Source organism: Schistocerca nitens, chromosome 1 (genome assembly GCF_023898315.1).
Source record: "Schistocerca nitens isolate TAMUIC-IGC-003100 chromosome 1, iqSchNite1.1, whole genome shotgun sequence".
NCBI lineage: Eukaryota > Metazoa > Arthropoda > Insecta > Orthoptera > Acrididae > Schistocerca > Schistocerca nitens.
This window is the reverse complement of record NC_064614.1, coordinates 960,825,161-960,832,839: the sequence shown is the minus strand read 5'-3', so window position 1 is coordinate 960,832,839 and position 7,679 is coordinate 960,825,161.

The following is a 7,679-nucleotide window of genomic DNA, read 5'->3' as shown; positions in this document are numbered from 1 at the left end:
AGTTCGTAGTAATAGACGGATAGTCATCGAGTAAAACAGAAGTAATATCCGGCGTTCCCCAAGGAGGTATTATAGGTCCTCTATTGTTCCTGATCTATTTTAACGACATAGGAGACAATCTGAGCAGCCGTCTTAGATTATTTGCAGATGATGCCGTCATTTACCGTCTTGTAAAGTCATCAGATGATCAAAACGACTTGTAAAATGTTTTAGATAAGACATCTGTATGGTGCGAAAAGTGACAATTGACCCTGAAAAAGGAAAAGTGTGAAGTTATTCACATGAGTACTAAAAGAAATGAGCTAAATTTCGATTACGCGATAAGTCACACAAATCTGAAGGCTGTAAATTCAACTAAATACTCAGGGATTACAATTACAAATAACCTAAGTTGGAACGATCACATAGATAATATTGTGGGTAGAGCAAACTAAAGACTGCGATTCATTGCCAGAACACTTACAAGGTGCAAGAGGTCTGCTAAAGAGACTGCTTACACCACGCTTGTCCGCCCTATTCTGGAGTATTGCTGTGCGGTGTGGGATCCGCATGAGATGGGACTGGCGGATGACATCGAAAAAGTACAAAGAAGAGCAGCTCGTTTTGTATTATCGCGAAATAGGGGAGACAGTGTCACAGACATGATACGTGAATTGGAGTGTCAATCATTAAAACAAAGGCGTTTTTCGTTGCGACGGGATCTTCTCATGAAATTTCAATCTCCAGTTTTCTCCTCTGATTGCGAAAACATTCTGTTGGCACCCACCTACAATGGGAGATGTGATCATCAATATAAAATAAGAGAAATCAGGGCTCGCACAGAAAAATTTAAGTGCTCGTTTTTCCAGCGTGCCGTTCGGGGCTGGAACGGTAGAGAGACAGCTTGAAGGTGGTCCATTGAACCCTCTGCCAGGCACTTTATTGCCAATAGCAGGGTAATCACGTAGATGCAGCGTTATTTCACAGTGAATGTGGTCTGTCGTATGTAAGCCGTACCCCATTTACAAGGTATTTCGTAAATTCCGGCCTTCCGTAGTAACAAGTCGTCCTTCACTGATTCCAAAATGTCTGTTAGATGGCAGACTCAAAATCAGTTCCAGTTTTTTGCCGAGGATTCTTGCTATTTCAAACGAAATTTTGCCCACAAAATGAAGAAACACTAAAAATTTGTCGGTAATCTACTGCAGCCCAAGTGCTGAAGTGCACAGAGTTTCACCAGTTGAGCCCCAGGTTGTTCCGAACAGCTTACGTAGTATGTTTTTCCTAGCTCGTATCTTCACACCCCGATGCATAACTTGAAGTTCACACCAAATTTCTGTTTTCGTTCGCGTAAAAGATACAGTCTTGTGAAATAGTCTTAATCGTTGTGAAACACCCTGTACGAGTTTCACCAATGGAGCCCCAGGTTGTTCCGAACAGCTTACGTAGTATGTTGTTCCTAGCTGGTATTTCACAGTCCGATGCAGAAGCTAAAGTCCACCCGAAATTTCTGGTTTCGTTCACGTAAAAGATACAGTCTTGCGAAATACTCGTAATCATTGTTAAACACCCTGTATAAGGCACCCATTAACCACTAAAGCGGCTCTGCACGACCGCATTCCCACACCTACGGATCGCTGCAAATATGACTGTTACGAACATACAAATGGCGCAGTATAATTGCCTAGTACTTGGTCACGGCACTCCTTCGTACGTCCTGTTATCTAACCGTTAATTTTAGTAAGCCTTGCATAAGTGCCAGAGGAGAAGTGCTCTGTTTGTTGGTAAAGGGACAGATGATGAATGAGCGAGCGACAAGAGCGGCAGGAAGCCGTCCATCAGGAAGCGGCAAGTGGCTGAGGGCCGGAAACTCCGCGACTGTGGAGGCAGCAGTGTGTGCGGGCAGCGGCCAGAGTAAGCTCCGAGACACAGGCCGGCAGACGTGGTAGCGATGGCGCCTCTGGGCAAGCTGCTGCTGCTGCTGCTGCTGCTGCTGCCAGCGATCGTGCAGGCGTTCGCTAACAGCCACAGGTGGGTGCCTCTGCTTAACGACATCGTGTTTCAGGCCGCTCATCGTAGCTCAGAAATGGGCTGAGAGCTGTGGGATCCTCTAAACGGATCAGGTGTGCGCCACAGATCAGGGGCTGCTACCTAGGCAGCTGACTGTGTTTGAGGGGCACATAAATGTCTTTTAGATCACGCGACTCTCCATGCAATCCACATAACAATATCTGTAAAAGACTACCATCCAGTATCCATGACATCCGTCTGTAGTAGAATGTTGTAACACAATCTGAACTCATACGTGATAAGGTACACTACTGGCCATTAAAATTGCTACACCACGAAGATGACGTGCTACAGACGCGAAATTTAACCGAAAGGAACAAGATGCTGTGATATGCAAATGATTAGCTTTTCAGAGCATTCGCACAAGATTGGCGCCGGTGGTGACACCTACAACGTCCTGACATGAGGAAAGTTTCCAAGTGATTTCTCATACACAAACAGCAGTTGACCGGCGTTGCCTGGTGCAACGTTGTTGCGATGCCTCGTGTAAGGAGGAGAAATGCGTACCGTCACATTTCCGACTTTGACAGAAGTCGGATTGTAGCCTATCGCGATTGCGATTTATCGTATCGCGACATTGCTGCTCGCGATGGTCGAGGTCCTACGACTGTTAGCAGAATATGGAATCGGTGGGTTCAGGAGGGTAATACGGAACGCCGTGCTGGATCCCAACGGCCTCGTATCACTAGCAGTCGACATGACAGGCATCTTATCCGTGTGGCTGAAACGGATCGTGCAGCCACGTCTCGATCCCTGAGTCAACAGATGGGGACGTTCGCAAGACAACAACCATCTGCAAAAACAGTTCGACCACGTTTGCAGCAGCATGGACTATCAGCTCGGAGACCATGGCTGCGGTTACCCTTGACGCTGCATCACAGACAGGAGCGCCTGCGATGGTGTACCCAACGCCGAACCTGGGTGCACGAATAGCAAAACGTCATTTTTTCGGATGAATCCTGGTTCTGTTTACAGCATCATGATGGACGCATCCGTGTTTGGCGACATCGCGGTGAACGCACATTGGAAGCGTGTATTCGTCGTCGCCATACTGGCGTATCACCCGGCGTGATAGTATGGGGTGCCATTGGTTACACGTCTCGGTCACCTCTTGTTCGCATTGACGGCACTTTGAACAGTGGACGTTACATTTCAGATGAGTTACGACTCGTGGCTCTACCCTTCATTCGATCCCTGCGAAACCCTACATTTCAGCAGGATAATGTACGACCGCATGTTGCAGGTCCTGTACGAGCCTTTCTGGATACAGAAAATGTTCGACTGCTGCCCTGGTCAGCACATTCTCCAGATCTCTCACCAATGGAAAACGTCTGGTCAATGGTGGCCCGGCAACTGGCTCGTCACAACACGCCAGTCACTACTCTTGATGAACTGTGGTATCGTGTTGAAGCTACATGGGCAGCTGTAGCTGTACACACCATCCAAGCTCTGTTTGACTCAATGCCCAGGCGTATCAAGGCCGTTATAACGGTCAGAGGTGGTTGTTCTGGGTACCGATTTCTCAGGACCTATGCACCCAAATTGCGTGAAAATGTAACCATATGTCATTTCTAGTATAATATATTTGTCCGATGAATACCCGTTTATCATCTGCATTTCTTCTTGGTGTAGCAATTTTAATGGGCAGTAGTGTATCTCTAACGGAATGACTTCCTCCATGCCGACTAGCACGGGTTCGGAAAACATCTATCATGAGACAAAACTCATTTCGTACTTTTTCACAATACATCGTGAAATCCATGCACCAAGACACTCATATAAATGCTGCATTTCTTGACTACATAATAGCTTTTTACTCTGTACCATACCTACGTCTTCTATTGAAAGTGTTATCGTCGGTGGTATCAACCGAAATTCGTTACTCGTACACATTTTGTGTACGACGGACGTGCTGTAATTAATGCAATAGGTTTTTTGTTCCTCGGCCACTTTCGGCCGAAAAAGTGCTGCATTTGTTGTGGGACATAGTGGAATACTATAGCTTCAGCACTTACCGTTTCATGATGTTCCGATTGGTGGCGGTTTTACACGTAACCTTCAAAATGGCGTCTCTAGCGAAAGTGCGTTCCAAGCATAACGTCGCGCAAACCTGTCCAATCTCCTACGTGTCTGCCGGCAGCACACAGCTCTAACTCCTGCCATGTTGTAATGTGCGGACACTCTGATTCGAGGTGAACGACGGATCTCAGTAAACACCTCGCTGCACTGCTGCACGTCTCTATTGGTAGTGCTGTTGCAGACGTCCGCCACATGGGGTACTAAACGGTGTGTGTCCGCTGCGTTCTTCGCTTCCTAACAGAAGACCGTAAAGAGCAACGAAGATCCATCTGTGAGGAATTGCTTGCACGTTACGAGGTTGATCGTGACACTTTTATGTCGAACATCGTCACATGCGATGTAACATGGGTTTCTCGTTTCGAAGCGTAAACAAAACTGCAAGCCATGGTGTGATGCCACACTATCTCTATTCCGAAGAAGAAGTTCAAAACTGCACCCTCATCCGTAAAGATCGTAGCGACAATCTTCTGGGATTTTAAGGGTTATTCATTTGATGTCGTCCCTAATGATGTATGGTAAAGATCAACTCCGAAGTGTATTGCGCTACCCTCAGGAAACTGAAGAAACAACTTTAGCTAATTCGTCGCCACAAAAATACAAAATAACCTCTCCTTCTCCATGGCAACGCAAGACATCACCCAAGTCTGCGGACCCGAGAGAAGCTCACCAAACTTCGCTAATAAAGTCATCAGAAGATCGAAACAAACTGCAAAACTATTTAGAAAAAATATGTGAATGGTGTGAAAAGTGGCAGTTGACCCTAAATAACGAAAAGTGTGAGGTCATCGACATGACTGCTAAAAGGAACTCGTTAAACTTCGGTTACACGATAAATCAGTCAAATCTAAAAGCCGTAAATGCAACTAAATACCTAAGTACTACAATTACGAACAACTTAAATTGGAAGGAACACATAGAAAATGTTGTGGATAAGGCTAACCAAAGACTGCGTTTTACTGGCAGGACACTTAGAAAATGTAACAGACCTACTAAGGAGACTGCCTACACTACGCTTGTCCGTCCTCTTTTAGAATACTGCTGCGCGGTGTGGGATCCTTACGAGATAGGACTGACGAAGTACATCGAAAAAGTTCAAAGAAAGGCAACACGTTTTGTATTATCGCGAAATATGGGAGGGAGTGTCATAGAAATGATGCAGAATTTGGGCTGGAAATCATTAAAAGAAATGCGTTTTTCGTTTCGACGAAATCTTCTCACGAAATTCCAATCATCAACTTTCTCCTCCGAATGCGAAAATATTTTGTTGACACCGACCTACATAGGGAGAAACGATCACCACGATAAAATAAGGGAAATCAGAGCTCGTACGGAAACATATAGGTGTTCATTCTTTCCGCGCGCTATACGAGATTGGAATAATAGAGAATTGTCAAGGTGGTTCGATGAACCCTCTGCCAGGCACTTAAATGTGTATCCATGTAGATGTAGACGATTATGAAGGACTCAGCAACAGTGTCAGCCACAGACAGCACCTGGAACTAACTTATTTGTCATACAAACCGGGGAGGCCTTACGTGCGGCCGCCTGGGAAGTCTTTCGCCGCCTGCTTCGCCCGGGGCGACCTCCCACTCGACCACAGGTGAGGGGTCAACCTCAGTGCGAGCAGTAACTGGGCTGGCCACCGCTGAGGACCGATCGGAGGACTTTGACGTGCTGGACGTCCGTTGGATCCCCACGGTCGGCCCACAACAGTGGTGCCCATCCACTGCAGCCTCAAGCTGTGTAGCCGAAGCCATCACATCCTGAAGTTCAGAGCGAAGTGCCACCAACTCGTCTCGCATCCGAACACAACAATCGCAGTCCCTGTCCATACTAAAGACCGTGGAAAACTAAACTATGCAGATAAACGGACTATCGGCACGTGCTGCGCAACTCTACTGTAGAGCCTGACGAAAACGCATGAACAGTGTCTAGTAATACGCAGATATTCAGAAACCTAACTACCGAAACACTCAGGTGAAACTAAATAATTTGCCCCTGATTAGGAACTTGTAATATGTCACAAAATCGGTTTACTTTCCGACGCAAACGAAAATGCGGGAGGTGTGGCTATTAAATATTTAATTTACACGCATAAACTCAAGAAACTTAAATATTAAAGCACACAGATAATATAATAAAATTCGCTCCTGGTTAGGAACTCGTAAATGTCACAAAAGCGGCTACTTCCCTGTTGCTGTGTCTGTCTCGGTCGGCTACTAGTGCCTGACTGACGGAGAGTTGTTGATACAGAACCGTGTATTCACCATAGGAGTGTGTAGGGACCCTAACTGTTCACGTTGCACATTAATGATCTTGCCGAAGATATTAATAGCAAACACAAGCTTTTCACAGATGATGGGATCATCTATAATGAAGTAATGTCTGTAAATAGTTACATAAATCTTGATATGATTTCAAAGCGATGTTCAGAAAAATAAAACTGTGAAGTTCACAAAACGAAACTACGTATTGTCCTATGACTATAATTTCAATGAGTGACACCTGGGTACGTCAACTCATACAAGTACCTGGAGTAATAATATTGTGAGGACCTGTACGGAACAGGACTAACAAGGGATATTGAGCGACCACAAAGAAGGGCAGCACGGATCGTCACAGAATTGTTTGATCCTTTGGAAGAGTGTTACGGAAATGCTGCAGAAACTGCGCACCTAAGGACGGACGCAAACTATTCCGACAAAGTCTGTTTACAAACTTTCAAGAACGAGCTTTAAATCATGATCCTGAGGATATTCTACAACCCCCTATGCATCGCGAGGACCAGATTAGAGTAATTAAAGCGCCCAAAGAAGCGTTTAGAAAATCATTTTTCCTGGGCCCCAAACGTGAATTGAACGGGAAGAAGACGCAATAACTGTTACAATACGAAATGCGCTCTGACAGGCACTTCAGAGTCGTTTGCACAGTATAGATGTAGTTGCAGCGACCGTCAGATTGGTTGTACTCACTTACAAAGCGTAACCAAAGAGAATTTATGTTAAGATGATGATGATACGAGATTGTTTCCGAAGTTATCTAAAATGTATAAAGACGTGATAATGCATGTCATTAAGAAATATCTTCTGTTTATATACCCCACTGTTGACAATACTGATGGTAGGGATTTTAGAATCCCTGGTTTCCGATAACACCAGTTCCGTGAAAAGTGAAAGTTAATTGAATTAGTTCGTTAGCTAATTAGTTACAAGTTCTATAGATCATTTGAACGATTCTTTGATATGCAGAATTGAATATGTCGGCTAGTTTTAGAAGTGACGTTGTTTTGCTTTACTTTGAGTCCACACGTAAGAAAGACCTACAAATAAGCTCATATAAGTGGATGACTGCACATCTGGCAATGACGAGCCACACAATTGAGACTACTGTGCTAATAAAAACTTGTTAAGATGGCTGAATCACTGAGAAAGTATACAAAAATTTTAAATGAATTTCACTGGACCAGCAGATAATCTAACGGACCTCATCTCTGTGACTAGCAAGCGTTAAGTCGCGTTGTTACGTGGTTAGTCTGTTGATCTACAAGAACT